Below are 18654 nucleotides of genomic sequence, written 5' to 3' on the forward strand. Positions count from 1 at the left end.
AATCAAAGAGAAATTCAGTTGACATTCAGCTCTACAAAAGACATCTTTACTGGTTAATTACAGTGACTGACTGTATACTGAACATCATTATCCTCAGAGAAAGTTAATCTGACTGATGCTTCTTGTATCTCAGATGTTTTATGTGCATCAAAAGTTTAAGAGAAACTGGAAACAATCTCTAAAGCAACAAATTAATGAACCCCTTTTTGAAGATGAACTGCCTTAACTCAGTAGTGAAAATCCTGTGCAACTGAAATTTTATGTAGCTGTTACAAGTTAGGCACAATAAAATAATGTAAAAAACCAAATGTTAATTTTTTATTTATTTTATCACTTTTTCTAAATTTTTTATCTTAAAATAGTAGCATTATCATAATAACTGGAGATTGAAAGCATAAGATAGTCATATGAAGGCAACTGAACTTTTTAAAAATTTGAATTTATAAAAAAATGTAGTTTGACTGTATATGAGCTAGGCAGCAATCTATGACCAAAGATAAATTACTTCATTATGTAGAATATTTACAAGATGGCTATGTATAAAAATTTTTATTTTTGCTATAAACCAATAAAATTGTAACATCCCTGAGATCCAATGATGCTACTCAGATTCATTTCAGTATATGCAAAAATGATTAATAGATCAATATGCATAGATCTTGGAATAGTAGTATATGTTCCACACAATGAAGTTTTTCATTTCATTTGAATTTATTTAATACATAATATGTATTCGTGATGCTAAACAAAGACAAATTAACCTAGTAAGAAATTAGTATGGTTTCTATTATTGTATCAGTGCTGACAGAAAATGTAACTGTAGTTAATCAAGGTAATTAGTAATATAATGAAAACAACAAAAATCATGGTAATACGAGTATTTTAAGTTAGTGTTTGAGAATTTTATAAATTTAATAATAAAATGTTGAAAGAAGGAGCAGAATATGAATAAAGAAACAATCATGTGACAGAGGAAATAGAAGAAACTAATGAATTCAATAACATGTTTCAGTTTTGTTTATAATATATGGAAAACTCAAAAGTAATGCTCATAAATATTTGCATTTGGAAACAAGTTACAAACGACTTCTAAAACCTTACAAAGTTTCATTAGTAATGTATTTTCTACTGGTTTATTTACTTACTTATGTAGTAGCTACTGCAGTTATAATGATAATTAAATGTAAAATTGACCCAAATAAAATAATAAAAAATGTACATACTTATTGATAAAATTATTAAATAGATGTAACTTTTTAAAGTAGCAATTTGTTTCTGATAATTACTTATATGTTTTTCCACATAAGTTATCAGATGATTAAATTTATATATATACTGTTAAACTGAACACAATTCTAATTTACAAATTCTTTTGTAAAAGACTACAGAGTGATAAATAAATGGTGCAATATGCAAATTGATGTACAATTTTAAATATGAATTGATAAATGAATTTTTCTATTAATGGATTTAGATGAAAGAGTTATGAAAAATTTCCTGCACAAACCTTTTGAAAGAAGAAAGGATATACATTTGATGCTCCTGAAAATAAAAAGTGGACCAGTTATTATCAAGTTAGAACACCCATGTAGTTTAATAAGGAAAAATGGACTAAACTGACTATTTAAATGGTTTAGTTTTAAGAAAGAAATAATTTCTTTCTTGTTGAAAGAAGACAATATTTATATGCATTACTCCATGGAAGAGTTTTTTGTTACATTAAACTACCAATTTCATATTTGTTATTACTGCACTAAATATAAAAGATCTCAGCTTTAAGAGGCACCATTTAGAACAGTTTTTGAAAGGGATAATATTAAATATACGACCAGTTCCTGAAGCAAACAAAGAGAAGGTGTCACTTGAAAGGTAAAGTTTTACATATTTTAGTGGAGTAGGTGTACTGACAAGCAAAAGTGTATTCATCTACATAAAATGCAACCACTATGTACTCTATCCTTAGTACACCCAGTACGGAATGTTTTCTATTTTTGAGAATGATTACACAAATTTCTGTTGAATTTTGTGTTTCATATAAGGTTCTCCTAATTATTACAGTATAGCAATTAAAAATAAACTTTAAAATGGAGAACATATACTTGTCTACTTTTCAAGTAAATATTCTTTTCCTGAATAATAGTTATTAAATATGCCTTTTTAGAAAGGTAATCCTACATTGAAATTTAAAAAAAGTATTTCATCAAGTCTTGGTTATAGAAGGTTTATTGGGACCTAAAATTTACTTTTAAAATAAGATTACACGTCTGAAATCATTGTTAACGGTTACAACTATATTTTGTTAGTAGAATAACTTTCTTTTTTTAAAAAATAAAAACCTAATCAGTGCTCATAAATTAGATTTTTCAATAGTTATTTAACTATGTCTTACTTAAATTGAATTGTTAGAATTTTCAATTTGTTACCATAATCTAAAAATTGACCTGTTTCTTTACACATCAAAAAATAGAAAGTAACTTTTAAAGAAAATCTGCAATACCTGGAGATTTTATTAAAAAAATAAATAAATATTTTATGATAAAACACATTCAAATGATTTTATATTAAAAATGTCACTACATAAGTGATAAATCCTTTCACTAAGTGATAAAATCCCCACAAGAGATTATTACTTTCTATTAGATGGTTTATATTATATTTTCTTAATAATTTATTATCATAATTAATACCTGTTTATTAAAAATGCTTAAAATCTAAGAAGTTTTTGTATCTTCTATTTAACATAGCTTTGCTAACTGTTAATTCATGAGTTTTACAAAGTAAAAGTTTAATTTTTAAAAAATAAATGCTGCAGGTAAAATTTTATTTATGTGATACTAACACTGAAGACTGAAGCTAAAATAAGAACTGTACTTTAATGATTAATAAGCATGTTGTGTATACAATGCAAATATGTTTCTATTTCTTTTTTGAACAAACATAAATTTACGTTCAGTAAATTGTTTGCATATATATTCATACATTTACTAAAATAAAAATTAATTTATAATATATCATAATTGAAAATAAGTGTGTAAACGTTATGTAATTTAATTAATATTTACTTCTATATTTGTAATTAACGAACACATATTTCTACATAGAATTAAAATAAACAATTTTATTTTAATGTTTTGTTGTTTCATAACTAATTAGGCTTTATTCCTAGACAATCATAGTCAGCCATGTCCTTAGCCTTTCGATCTGTCTATATTTAAAATCACATTTGTATGGTGAATGTGTATAACATTAATAATGCAGCTGATGGTATATGCATGTAAATAAGTCTGTGAGTTTGAAAAAGAAGTCTACAGTATGCCATTACTATTATAGTACTGTACCGTGTCGTACTGTACAAAGTTGTATTCTATAGTCAGAGTGTGTGATGCAGTGTCAACGACCCAATACTATACTATGTGGTGTGATGCCATCGCTGGCTCAAGATTCAAGGTCATGGACAGTCCTAACGTAGTCTCACCTCACCATCATAGCTCCAAGACTCCTGCTTTTTGTATACAGAAACAAATGTACAAAATTTACATGATGTAACAATGAATACATGCTCTATATTATGGCCATTACAAAAGAAAAGAGAAACGGATACTAATTAATGAATATACAGGTATAGCGGAGTCAATATGTACAATTAACTTGTGCTACAAAGAAAGGAAGGACCCAGAATGTAATTTACCACACACATATTTTTATGTACTTATAATGCATTTATTTACAGTATAAAACTGAATTAACAATGATAGAAACAACTGTGCACCAGCTGATGAACCAGTTCTTCAAGCAGTTTTACCACTTTATTTCTGTAGCTCATTCCTACATAAAAATCCAATTTATATACCAATAGTTTAGATAACTTAGATTTGGATGATTAAATTTTTTTTTATTAAACCAACTTATAAAATATTACTGAATTTTATTTTATTACATAGTCAGATTTTCATCAAATCTTACATATAAATTGGAAATATAATAGTTTGTGGATTTGTCTGTTTCTTTGCAACAGGATTAAGCAAGAACCAACTGACTGAATGCTCTAAAATTTTCAGGATACATTAGCTTTACCCCACAGAAGGTTTAAAGTCATAGATTGAGGCCCTAGCCTCCTTAGGGGTTAAGATATTGATATTCATTAAAGAAACAAAAATTAATCCTTTTACTTCATTATTATATTTCTGTCACCATGACAACAGAAATATAATGAAGTAAAATGACTAATTCTTTTCCTTAAAAAGTATGTGTAAAATATTTAATATTCTCACAACCATGAGAAGAGAAAGTTGGGGGTTCATACGGATGGACGAGCGAGCAAAGCAAGTCCTGACCAACCAATATTTAATAAAGATGTTAAATTTAAAAATGTTTCTTTGTTTAAATAAATGTACTTAAAAACACTTTTTTTGATATTTGTTTCTTTCAACAAAACAGTTTTCTATTTTAAAACATTTTTTGATTGATCGTTAATTAAATTTTGAAAGAGTGTGCAATGGATAGAAAAATTGATAAAATAGTTTTTTTTTTGAAACAGGATATTTTTGTTAAAATATATAATAAATAAACTGTATTTTTAATGCTATTTTAAATTATCTGGAAAAAATTAATTTTTTTTACAGACAAATAATTTTTTCCAGATTTGTTAAAAACCCAGAGATGTAATGAAAAGATATTTATGTAAGCTGTAAGTTGACAGCTACATATGATCATAAAAATATTAAAATTGTGTGTTTGTGCGCGCACGTGCATGTGTGTGTGTATGTTTGTGTGTATATATCTAATAACAAGACATATTTTACTTAAAAATATTATCTTTATTAATTTCTTGGGTTAACCAATCAACTACACAAACTTATAAATTAAATTCACTTGTTGATTGATTAACCCAAGAGATTAATAAAGAAAATATTTTTAAAAGTATGTCTTATTATTACATTTAAGTTAATATTCATGTATTTATATATATATATTTATTATTTTTTAAATTGTGTGTAAAAACATATCTACAACTTTTTTAAACAAATTTTCTGAAGAATTTTATTTAAAGTGAACTAAAAAGTAAAAAATAATTTTTTTTGACATCAAAATATTGTTGGTCTTTTGTAATTAAAAATAAAAATGTAGGAAGTTCATTGTTGCAAACAGTCAGAATTGTTAATGCATTTTTTAACAATTCTAGTACTATTCAAATGTATCTTTGCAATGATGTTCATTGAACTGTTGAGGTTTTTTCCTAAAAATGAGTGCCCCACACTTTTACTTTAAATAAATTAAATAATAAAACAAATGCTATTGCATTAGCATTGTTTTATGAAATTTGTGATTCCATGACATCACGCTTCCTAAATATTTCTAAAACTAAATATGTTTTGCTTATTTCTATGTACCCCATATTAAAGTTATGGTTTTATATTTTCAATAATTATTGTTGTTATTAATTACTGGTGAGATATTTTTCCCTTGTAAACATCAACTAAGAGGCCTTCATTTAATAAGAAAGATCCAATTCACATTTTTCAGATTTATGTGCAGAAATAATTTTCTTAATGCTTATTTAATGTACCTGAATAGTTATGTAAAATATGATAATTCAATGCACATTTATTTACTTAGTAGAGTGTATTGGAATGTAGAGTTTAAAACGAGTTTTTCAAAACAAGGTGCAACAACTACTTATAGAAAATTCTACAAAATTTATAATTCATTAATAAACAAATTTTATGATTCGGAGACCACAAGACAGAAAAAACTTTTCTTTCACAAGAAATAACAAATTATAAATAATACAAATTTAAATTTACAAAAAAAAAAATAAATAAAAAATAAAAAGAAAATAAATGTGTCAGTGCTAAAAATTTATTAGAAATATCTAACCAACAAAATTACAAAAGAGAACACTAAAAAATTTTAAAATGACATCTTAATTAATATTATGTCAAACGTGGTTTATTAATTTAAGTATAGATGACTTTATTAATAGATTTCATCAAAAATGTTTTTCAGCTAATATCCATCATTATAATATTTTACAATCAATATAAAAATTATATTTCAGTATTAAAATTTTGTAGAAAAATTCAGCATAATTACTTTGAGTTGAAAATATATATATAATTTCTTGCTACATTTGCATCAGGTTAACAGGAAATTTTAATTTAGAACAAAGTAATAAAAATAAGAACTGGTTTTAAATTGCTAGTAGATGTTGAGATATGTGAACACCTCAACTTGAAACCATGAAGTCTAGTTAAACTTACTTATACTACAGTATATTTAATATTTTAGGTGAAAAAAAACCTTACTGTTATCTTGTCAATCTACAACTATAAATTTATATTAATATATTTTTCTTATTATATTTAAGCATATTTTTTACCAGTGATTTTATTTTTTGTTATTTTTGTCCTTAATTTATAAATACTTCTATTTATCAAGTTCAAAAAAGAAACTATAATCTAATGAACTATTTTCATTGTGACATTAATTCAACCATTCCAGAAGACTGAATTAGAGAATAAATGAAATTAGAAAAGGAACTCATTACACAATAAAATTAATACAAAAAAAATAGTTTTAAATTACATAGTAGTTTATCGCTATTAAATTTATAGTTTTAACAGTGACATAAAAGAGTGTTCAATCAGATATAATTTGGGAACTAGTCAGAAAAAGTATTGCCTACTTTCTAAACTATGTTTATCATAAAACAAAAAAGTAATAATAAAATTATATTATTAAACAATAATAATAATCCAATAGACAAGGATATTGAAAAATTTCAAAAACTTTTTCACATTTGTTTTTTATAATAGCATTAATTGTCCAGATTAAGAATAAAATAAAATTTCCGAAACCAAATTTATCTTCAAAAAGTTAACAAATAAAAATAGAAATTTAAATTAAGTGAAATAAATTTATTTATTTTTATACAGATCCAGCAGTTATATTTTATTTTCCCAGCAGTTTTTTAAAATTAGTACTGTGATTTGACTGCAAGTTAGCAGTTAATATTATTTGTTAGATAAAATTTATAAGCAACCTGATAAAAATATCAGGGAGAGATTAACCACCTTCAATAAAAGTTTTTCAAAGATTATTTAATTGTGTAATGCTCATCATATTCAAAGAAAATAAATTAAAAATCTTATTAATAAAGCAGTTACTGTTATAACACTAAACATGATTGGTAGATCCATAGAACTGATTAGGAATCCATTGTAGATTTAGAATGCTCTTCAAAAAGCAGGGCCAAATATGTTTTTTCATTAACAATTTAGTACTAAACTTTAAGAAATTTTTATTAATTTAGTCTCTTACAAAAATTTTTTTGTAAGGATTTTTAAAGAAAGATGGCAAAAAATAATTTACAAACTATGCATAAAAAGAACTTTAAGGCCATAAAACAAAAAAAAATAAATAAATAAATAAAAAATATTTCAGAAAAGATTTTAACTTTGAATAACAGTAATAAAAATAATAAGTATGTTAACATACAAATATTAAAATTATTTAAACAATGATAACAATTTATAAATATATATAATAAGGAAGGGTAAAATACAGCTTCCAAAACAATAAAATACTTCAGTAATTAGAAAATTGTAATATAAAAGGGAGTCCAACATAAAGTGTAATGAATGTTAATTTATACATTGCGGTATGTTTAATCAATCCCATAATTCAAAAAGTGTTTGTTCTGACATATGTCAGAAAACAAAGACTACAGAATACAAAACAGAATTTAAAAATATATAATTTAGCATAACATTTAATAGATAAGTTGCACAAAATAATAAATTTGGAAATACTGGAGATAGTTTTTAACAATAATGCTAATAAAATAAAACAATTAAAGAAAAAAATTAGTTTAGAATTACAAAATATTTAAAGTATTTGGAACATAATAATAATTTATATTTTTATCGCATTTAGAAAAAATTCAAAGAATATTATACTTAGAAATTTAAAAACAAATATAACATGACCACCAACTATTAAAAACCTTTTTAATAAATTACTTTATTTGTTTCAATATTAAATGTGTAACCAAATTACTTGATGGCAATAGTGCACCTCAAACTTATTTTAGCAAAATGTTATAGTTAAATTATATCATATTAGATAAAGAAGATTTCTAAATAGTAAACGAAGCAAATGTATATTGCAGTAATATACGTGTAAATTATAACAAAAAAAAAAAAACTGAAATTGATCTTAGGATTTAGACAATTGGGACAATTGCAGAGTTTAACATGCTGGCTTCAGATCAGATTGTCTCAGGTCTGATTCCTGACAAACGTCTGGCATTTTTTCATCTATCATTTCATTCATTCATATTCTCCCCTACTAAAATATATTTAAAAGCATGTCCAAGGTTGTATAAAAAAAAATGTACATATTTATATATATATTACAAGGATTATTGCGGACCTAGTTATTGAAGGAATGTTTATCAGTAACATAATTTAAATTAATTTTATTGTTGATGATTTATTTAATTTTACATATAATTCTGAGTTAAAATATTTAATGACTGTTCTAAAGGCTAGTTGTTTCTTGAAAAATAATGCGGTCTTTTATTTAAACTAGAAAATTAAAAAAAATATTATTTTTTTACTAAAAAAAAAAATTATAATGCAGATGCAGAAAGATAGAATATTCTATCAGATAAAAGCATGCATTGATTATAAATAATAATATAATTTTGTGAATTGTAGATTCACAATTTATTTGGAATTTACAAACCATCATTTTTTTAGAAATTTGGAATTTGGTATAAAAAATATCTAGTTTTATTGGGAAATTATGAAAATATAGAATCATCTGAGAAGATTATTTATAAAACGTTTTAAAATAAATAGACATGATTTTATTTAAAAAAAGTTTTATATCAAGTAATAAAATTAGATAAATTTAAATAAGTAAAGTTAAACTGGTAATAAAATAAGTTAAAAATTACAGTATATAAATTTTCCTACAGCCAAATGCATGTTCAATAAATTTAAGAAAGCTGGGCACCATACACTCTGCTACTGGCATCTTTTATTGGCTAATCACCATAGCAATCAATGACACTTGGAAAAAATTAAAAGAAAATATGCTGCTAGAGTAACAATTTTAAATAGTCAAGAATTTTAGAATAGTAACAAAATACAAAAACACACATTCAAAAATAAAAAGAAATAATTTTAAAATAAAATTTCAACATAATCTTTCACATTTATAAAGTAAGATGTACATCATTTACATTAGAGTACCTACTATTTATTTAACAAAAGAATTCAAAGCTTTTTATTTCTAATATGTAATGGATTAATCAATAAAAGCATTTATGAAAATGTATGATCTGATAGAAATATCTGCAAAAATTCAGGATCTTATTAATAATAAAAAAAAAACATTCCAGGCTAATAACCGTAGCTGCTGCCTGCTTTTTCATATATAAAAAAAAATTATTCTACATTAAACATAAATCTAAGAACTGCTTTATTCTTAAATAAATCGACTAAGCTGTTCAAATATTTGGCTATGTCAGTTTTTATAAAATAATTGGAACTTCTTGGTTTTTTAAGAGATAAATTAATTACTATTCACACATAAAAAATATGAAGATTGAAAAATAAATTATCTGAGGATCTCTTTACTATATTATTGTTGTTTATTTATTTTTTGTAAAGGTGACAAACAGATAAGATTTTAAAATAAGTTAAAATATTGAATGAAATACATTCTTTCTTTCCACAAAGATATTCAGAAATAAAATTTAATATTAACAGAAATAATATTTTAAAAATTACTAGACTCACAAAATGTCAAGGAACAAAAAAGAGATAAACATAAATTGAAAGATTATTGTTGTATTTTTCATTAATAATTTACTTAAAATTCTATTTCAGTATTTATGTCGGCTAAGAATAAAATTGTTTTATATATTTTTTTTAAAGCAGCTTAAGTATGTATCCATGTTGCAGTGACTGTGAGTATTAATATTATGTTAATGTTCAGATTTGATTTTTTTTTTTACATAATAAAAAATAACATTTTTATGAACTTGGTTAAGTAAAAAAAATGATTATATTATGCTGATTAAATTATCAAGAAAGGTTATCATTTTAAGGAATTTAAATAAAACAATAGATTGCAAGAACTTCTTCAAGGGTGTGACATTCAAAGGTTCAAGAGGTCATGGTTGGATGATTACTTAAAGTTTTAAACAACCTACTGAGTTAATTTGGATGACTCTTAATAGATTTATCTGATGAATAAACAAATTATATTGAGATAATAATTTAAACCACAAAAATTATTTAAATGTTTTGAATAGAGGTAAATAATTAACCGAGTTATAAAATTAAAAAACGAAAATAATTATTTCACCTCTAAAATAGCAAATAATTATTTAATGAGCTCTATACTCCATAATCAGTGTAAAATTCCATGCAGTAATAGGTCATAGTTGAATTTTAAGCACTGAACTAAGTTTCTATGGTTTTTTTTTTATTCAGTGAGATAAAATACAATATTTGTGTGACAACTGTTTAAGACATTTAAATAAAAAAATTAACTATGATTTGCATGCTTCAGGCATTCTTTTTATTTTAAACCTCTTCCTTTTTTTTATTAATCCATCTTTGATCATCATCCTTAAAAATTTATTTGATGTCAACTTAAACATTTATGTAATTTTATGTTGATATATATTCATGTATGACCAAAGATCATTAAACAAGTACTATATTCATAAAAAAACTACATGTATATTCTATAAAAGTGTTACAAGTCCACTTTAAAGAGTATACTAAACAGTATGAGGAAATAAAAAGCTTATAATATATAGGAAATGTTTATTTTATTTACAAAATTAGTGATATTACTCACTGCTTAATTTGATTAATATCTCCGTTCATTATTAATTTAGCATCTTTTGAATCATTTCCTTAGTTATTTATGATCTTGGCTGATTAATAATTGTTAATCAAAAGTATGTTGTGAAGATGTATAAATTTTTATTGTATTCTGTCATTCAGCTAACACATCAATCATGTTTTATAACCAAAGCTTCTGATCAGTACTAATTTGCAAATCCTATCTCAGTAGGCCTAATCAATACTATCTAGTTTGAGTGACAGTTGATACTATCATTGGTGGAAGTTTATGAGAGAAACTTTTTCTCTTTATAATTAATTTACACAAAATTTTGCTGATTGTTTAAAAAAAGTAACTGTCTCTCTCCCTCTCTCTCTTTCTTTCTTTTTAAAAAGAAAGATAACGTCAAACATCACATACACACACACACACACACACACACACACACACATATATATATATATATATATATATATATATATATATATATATATATATATATATATATATATACACACACACACACACACACACACACACACACACACACACATATACACACACACAAATATATATATAAATATAAAACCATTTAAGAGAGGAATTAAACAGTTGTAGAGGTACCAAATTATTGTCTTTGTTATATTTTTTAAGCTCAACATAAATATCATATTTTATGGTTTTTGAGCAGTTTGTGTAGTTGAAAATGTAGTAGGTTGTATTTCAAGGCTCTGTTTCTTTATAAACAAACAGTTTTGAACAAGTGTTCCTATTACTTGAATCAAAACTTTGTGTAAATTTAATGACATTTACATTAGTTGAATGTATATGTCAATAAATAAATATAGTTTTTGTTTACTGCAAAGGTACCCATTTTATGAGTATTATCCGCAGCTTCCTGACTACAGAACTTCAATAAATCCTTAACAATCTCATCTAGAATTTACTTCCTGAATACATCATAATTCAACTTCACCTCAATTAATATTGTTAATATGGTTTTGCTTAATTACCTTTTGAAAAATGAAAATAAAGATTTCCTCTTAACCTTTCTAATATATTTTATTTCATTTTTTGATTTCTTTAAAATTTACTTATCTTTAGTTTCTTTTCTACTCTCTAGTTTACTCTCTTTGGAATTATACTTATTTTTTTTATCTTTATAATATGTGTAAGTACGTGTTGTTTGAATGGGTTGCTAAGAGTCTGTCAAGATCTAGCAACAAACAACAAATTAGTCAATCAATCTGTAGCCTTCATTTATTAAGTTAATATATGTAGTCTATATAGTCTAACCTAAAAGTAATGAGCACTTTGCTAGGTTTTATATAGTATAATAGATGACCCATCTGTACTGAAATCGTATATTTTTTTAATTTCTAACTACCAGAATACAATATAAAAGGAAAAATGGAAAATAAGAGATGCATATTTACTACTTTTGAAAAAAAAAAACTCCCAAGGATCTAAACAGAAATTATGGACTGATTGATTTGCCTTTTTTTATTACATGATGAAAGAATTATCCACTAATAAAACTTTAATTTTGAACTACAATATTATATTTGATGATGTTATATTAAAATAAATTACAAAATAAAATTCTAACATGAATTTAAATTGAATACAATTGTTTTTCTTATGTTATTATAACTTATACATTATATATTTTTTCTGGAATGTAAAAATAGAAATTGTCACACAGCTTTGTACACTTTCACCAAATTAATATCGGTGTTCATTGTAGCATGATTATGTTAGTGCATGAATAGTATCTCATGTCATTGTCTGTTTTAATTATATATTGGATTCTTTGAAAGAGAATATGCTGTTCTGTACAACTATTGAACACACCATTACAAATAAAGGAAAAACTTCTATGAACATAAGTTTAGAAATACATCTATTGTCCACTTAGAGAGCTTGAATTTTTTTTTCAGTTGTCATAAATTAACAACTTTCTGTATATGAAAGGGGCTTCACAAGAAATAATTGAGGTAAAATAAATGTCATTTTTAGTGACATAATAAGAAGAATTGAAGAAACAAACCATTAGGATTTCATTTATTCACATTTTAACATCAGTTAAAAAAAAAACTACAGTGAGATATACTGCTGTTTACAGAGCTGAAAAATACAGAAAAGATATAAATATTTACTTATTTAATAAGAAATTAAACATACATAGTCCATGTTTGTTTTCAAAATTAAGAAAAATATGCACAATAGCATCAAAAGAAGACATTAAAGGGAAAAAATCCCTTAGTCTATTTTTAACTGGTGTTAAGACAGACCTTAATGTTACCAAGTGCCAGTAACCTGTACCATGTTTCTTCTACCATTAATATAGAATGAACATAATACACCAAAAGTTTTAATTCTTTAAGGTAGCAAAGTTAAAGGTTGTATAAAGCAAGACAGGTATCAAAACTGAGCTGGCATAAACAAAGAGATTTCTCATACAAAAATATAGTCACACATCAAATAAAGAACAAAGAATTAAAAAAAAGATTCTTAAAAAATTTAACATGGAGTATAATCCTTTATGGTAATAAAACATGGGCAGCAGATAAAATGCAGAAAGAAAAAGAATTGCTGAAAGCGTAAGGCACTCCTTTGGTATGAAATGTTACTTATGCTTTCCAAGTAGACATAACATTGCAAATCACATGGATAGAATTCCCGTCAATGATATTGACATTATTTCTGTTGTCCACAAAGATATTTTTCTGGATGTTTTATTAGATGACAAGCTCCCATGGGATGATTAGAATGATTTTGTTTGTAACAAGATCAAGCCAAACATTTTTGCTCTGAAGTGCCTTAATAAAATGTTAAGCTTGTCATCATTATTAAATACTTATTATGTTTATATATATATTCTCGCATAGTGTAATGCCATCTCTTGAGGCTGCCTCAAAGCTTTTAAGATACAAAAATTGGTTGTTGATCATTATCTGATGCTCATAAGTATGGATTGTATAAACCTGTATTTAGAAAATTGATTATGTTAACTTATCCTTATGTTTATATTTATGAATGTGCAATCTTTGTTGAAAAGAATGGTCACTATTCTTAAAAAATAACATTATTCACGTTTACCAAACTAGACAACTGTTTTCATACAACTTAACATAACAGTTCAGCTTATGAGGAAGGATCTTGTTTTGCTACCATTGCCATTTTTTATAAATCTTTGAACCATTTGAAAAAACCTTCCCACCAATTTATTTAGAATACAATTATAATATTTTCTTTTATAGAAACAATATTATTGGGAATTTTTAAGTAATAATATTTTTTTTTTTAAATGGTTTATCTAAGAAAACATCTATTTTTTTTATCTAATAATCTGTTTTTAAATTTATAATTCATCTTATATTGACATAATCTGTGTTATCTATTTTTATATACCGATCAAAATAAAGATTTATTCATTTATTTACTATGTTATAGAAGAAGGTAGGTTGATAAAGTTCAAAATGAAGTCTTTTGAGATGAGTTTGAGAAGAAAAAGCAGCAGTATAATCTTGTAAAGAGGCAAACTATGTTGGTTGACCACGTATAAATATATTCAGGTTTAGTTAGTTATTTAATCTAGGTTTTGTACAGATTAATTAAATGATAAAGAGTAACAAGGATGTGTAGAATAAACAAAAACTGCAATGTTTACTTGAATAGACCAAGTAAATAAGATTTTAAGGTTATAAGATTAGAAAAGAACACAAAGGAATAGAGATTACATCCAAAAGTCAAAATGATCCCAAGCAATCATTACTTTTATCGACTAAAAAAATTTATTAATTAACAAATTCAATTTGAAGTTTTTCAATTCAAAATAAAAGAAAAATATAATCTATTCATCAAATTTATGCTTCAAAATTTGATTCTATATCTGAAAAAATTACAAATGAGGGTTTATCTTTCTAAATTTAAAAAAAAAATGTTTTCCATTAATTAAAAAGTAAATTTCAGTAAATATATATGCTCCTTATAGATATAATAACTTCCAACCATTGTTGAAATAAATCAATGGGAATCTGTAAAAACTATGAGCTTAAGATAAAGGTAACAAAAACTAAAGTTGGTTATTTATAAAGAAAGATATAATGAGTTTCTAACTTTTTTTGAGAGCCAAAATATTAAAGAGTTGCATAAAGTAAATATTTAGGCTGCTAGTTTAACAAGCAGTGTCACTGTGTATTGAGTTAGTCAGAGTTGCTTTCTTTAAAATGAGATTTTATTGTATAAGTGAGATCTTTCTTTAAAAACTCATTGAAGAGCTGATAAGTGTAATTAAAAGCAGAATATTGTTACAAAGGCAAAACTGAACGCCTTTGAGGTGTGACTCTATTGGCACCTTCTTGAAAAATGCCTGTAGAGTCACGTCTCTATGTTAGATCATTATCTGATGAAAAAATGATCATCAGATAATGACAATTATCATTACTCTAACATAGAGTAATGAATACAAACACTTGAAAAAAAAGGAAGATGGAACAGTTCAGTCATATTTTTAGAGATAATAAATATGGTCTCAAGCAGTCGATAATTGAAGGGAACATTGAAGGAAACCAATATATTGGCGAGAAAAGATTCTCATGGCTTAGAGATCCACAACAGTGGTTTAATATTAGTGATGTAGGATCCCTTGTAAGGGTAGCTCAGGATAGAAAGGAGTACAGATGATGGTTGTAGATCTCTGGTTAGGAAATGGGTACTAAAATAAGAAATATTACAAGAAGAACTAGGTAATCAAATATGTTACGTGTACGTTTTGAATTAAATGAATTGTTATTATTAGAAGGAAAAAACAGTATGGTACCAAACCTATCAAAATAAGAATGAAAAAAGTATATAACTGATATTTATTCACCAAATTTTCAATAAAGAATTACACATTAATGAATAAATAGTTTAGGTGAAATAGTTTATTTTGAAAATGCTGATTTGTCGAAAAATATTGCAGATCAAATATTGAGGTGCTATTTTATTAACTGAAAGACAGATATCAACCTAATGATATTAATTTCATATATTTTAAAGGAATATAGATAAAATTATAAATCAAATCTTATCATCTCCATTTTGTCAACTTTTTTTTTGGAATCGCAATATTTTATTTAAGTTCTTTGGAACTTTTATAATTATTAAATTGGGTTATTTTTTGTGGTGAGAGGGGAGAAAGAGAGTATTATTTGTATAATACTATTAACGTGTTGCATCTTACGAGTAATTTTTATTTATTTTAATTAAATTTATAATGATGTTGTCAAGAAAGTATCAAATGTACATTATAATTATAAAAATAAAATTTGCGTTATATAAAAACAGCAATAAAACATGTGATAATATTTATAAACAAAGAAAATCTAAAATAAATTTAAAAGCATAATTATACATAAAAAAGGGTAATGTTTTTGCTTTTGTTTTTATTCTGCCTTGACAGAATAACAAAATTATTCTTATAATACAGCTTTACAGCATCTAAAAATATATTATGAAGCGATTATATAATTACTGCTCGGCGAGATTTATAAAATAAATAAGAAACCTATTATGATCTCAACCTTCAATGAATAATTTTCTTGTATTTTTAGAGATGACTTGTACCGAGTCGGTTCATCAAAGTTTGTTATCGATTTCAAAGTTATTAACAATCGATAGTACCTGAATAGGCTGACTGAGAAAAAAGTCCGGAAATAACAATAATAAATATTGCGAATAGCTATTTGAGGAACGAAAAAAAAACAAAAATAAACAATTACGTCTATCCGATTACGCCAGGAGAAGGCTAATAAATTTGAATGGAATATTTATCTGATTCTGTATTTTATTATTGGTGCCAGCGTAACACTTGAGGTTATGCATTGATTTTCATAAAATACTTAAAAAACAATAATTCTTAATATCCTGAATTAGACTGATATAAAAATTTGAGTATAACAAAACGGTAGACACCATTTTTTCCAATTTTCCAAAAAAAAGAAGAGACTGTAACTCGTATTTAAGGAGTATCAAATAAAAGATCTTAAAAAATTGGATTTACATAAAAAATTTTGCTGTTTATAAATTCGACATAAAATTATTAAAAATGATTACTTACGCACGTTCAATAGCTATCTACAAAGCTGTTTTCAAAGTAATACTTTATGATTTTAGATAAAAATTAAAAATATTCATAAGTTTCATACGTTAAAAATATTACCACGTTTTTCCATCGTCGATTGTTGGTATTAAAGTGAACATTAGTTTTAGGTATTAGGCTGTGCCTTAAAAAAATTACTTCGATAAATTAACTACAAAGAAAACGCTTATAAAAATTACTTAGCGTTTTCAGTGGTTAGCCATCGAAAGAACTAAACAACTAAGTTTTTTTTTTTTGAAATCTCATTTACTTAATCCATTCATCTTGTTCATCATTAAATTAATATAAAAAATGTTTAATTATTGGTGATCGACTATTCCCAACAAATTGATTGCGATAAACAATAATTATCAACTGAAGTTTTATCATCGATCAAATAATCTTAATGAAATTCGCGTAATTTTCAACATTTGAATCATAGTTTTTCGTGCTGACCCTCCTCTTAAAAATTACTTCATTTTGAAAAGTATAAGACAGGAATTTTCATTCATTTAAGCTGCTAGCAAATATGGAATAATATGTAAAAAAAACTATTGTGACAGGATTGAAAATAATTAATCCAGAAGCTTTTTATATGAATATTACGTTAATATTGATAAAAATTGTGGTTTTAAAAGCAATTAGCACTCCATAAAACGTATATCTCCTTCGACCAGTCCCAATCCTATGTAATATAATATAAACGATTTCAACACAATTTTATCCTCTAAATTGTAACCGCAGCGACCAATTTTACTTTTGTTATTCAGTAATGGTGAAACTTTAAACAGTTATTGCATTCCTTTTTGCAAGAATAAATTAACATATGGATTAAAAAAAAGATGATAATAATAAAGTAAGCCTTTGACAGCCAGTGATTGTTAAACACAATGCGATACAAAGTTTTTATTTATGAAGATGACTTTTTTTCTAAGAATTAATTTTATTATTCGCTGCATAATCATACAGTAATATGTAATTATTTACGAAAGAAAATGTTAATTTCATCATGCACATATAGATATAATGTGGGGAAGAATTTGAAACATTGTATTTTAATAAATTATTCAGAATATTGTACGTTAATTGATTTATTTATTTTTCTTTTTTTACCTTGTGAAAATCTAACGATTATGAATATACAGACAATTCTATAAATACAAAAGAAAAAAAAACGTATTACCGTATGTTTGTTGGTATCTCCTATTGTTCTAGTAACTTTACGAGAAGTTTGTTTATTAAAAAAATGCATAGGTCAACTGTTAATTATTGCCTTCTTTATAATGTAAATCTAACAAAGCGTTTGCTTTTATGTAAAATAGCAAGGAATGATCGAGAAACTTAAAAAACAACTTCTGAATGACCAATTTAAAAAAAAAATTTAATTTACCTTTCCTGGATAATCTAATGAAAATCCGGATGTATTCAAAATTATATATTAACAACTCAATATTATTAATTTCTAATTAATTTTTTTATTATTAATTAATTAATTTCTCAAAATTATTTTAATATGAAGCTTCTATGACCAACTTTTTTTCTATAAAGAACAATTGGTAATTTTAAGCTGGTTAAATAAAAAAAAATTTAATTTTTTTTTCCAGTAGTTAAAAAAATTGCTTGAAATTTCAAAAATATTTTAAAAATTTATTATTCTT

At 24.8% G+C, this 18654-nt stretch overlaps 1 protein-coding gene across 8 annotated transcripts in view; it reads right to left on the bottom strand.

Moving 5' to 3' along the window:
- The window catches only part of sano (CABIT domain-containing protein serrano), a 96006-nt gene that overhangs the window by 44662 nt on the left and 32690 nt on the right, over nucleotides 1-18654 (bottom strand). For 2 of the 8 annotated variants that reach the window (XM_075360752.1, XM_075360753.1), the window contains exon 2: nucleotides 3339-3502. The exons of 5 other annotated variants lie outside the window; for them this stretch is intronic. The gene's annotated coding sequence lies outside the window, so the exon portion shown is untranslated. The remainder of the gene's footprint in view (nucleotides 1-3338; nucleotides 3503-18654) is intronic. One more of the 8 variants, XM_075360757.1, reaches the window with a different exon arrangement.

Source organism: Lycorma delicatula, chromosome 3 (assembly GCF_047948215.1).
Source record: "Lycorma delicatula isolate Av1 chromosome 3, ASM4794821v1, whole genome shotgun sequence".
NCBI classification, from domain to species: Eukaryota; Metazoa; Arthropoda; class Insecta; order Hemiptera; family Fulgoridae; genus Lycorma; species Lycorma delicatula.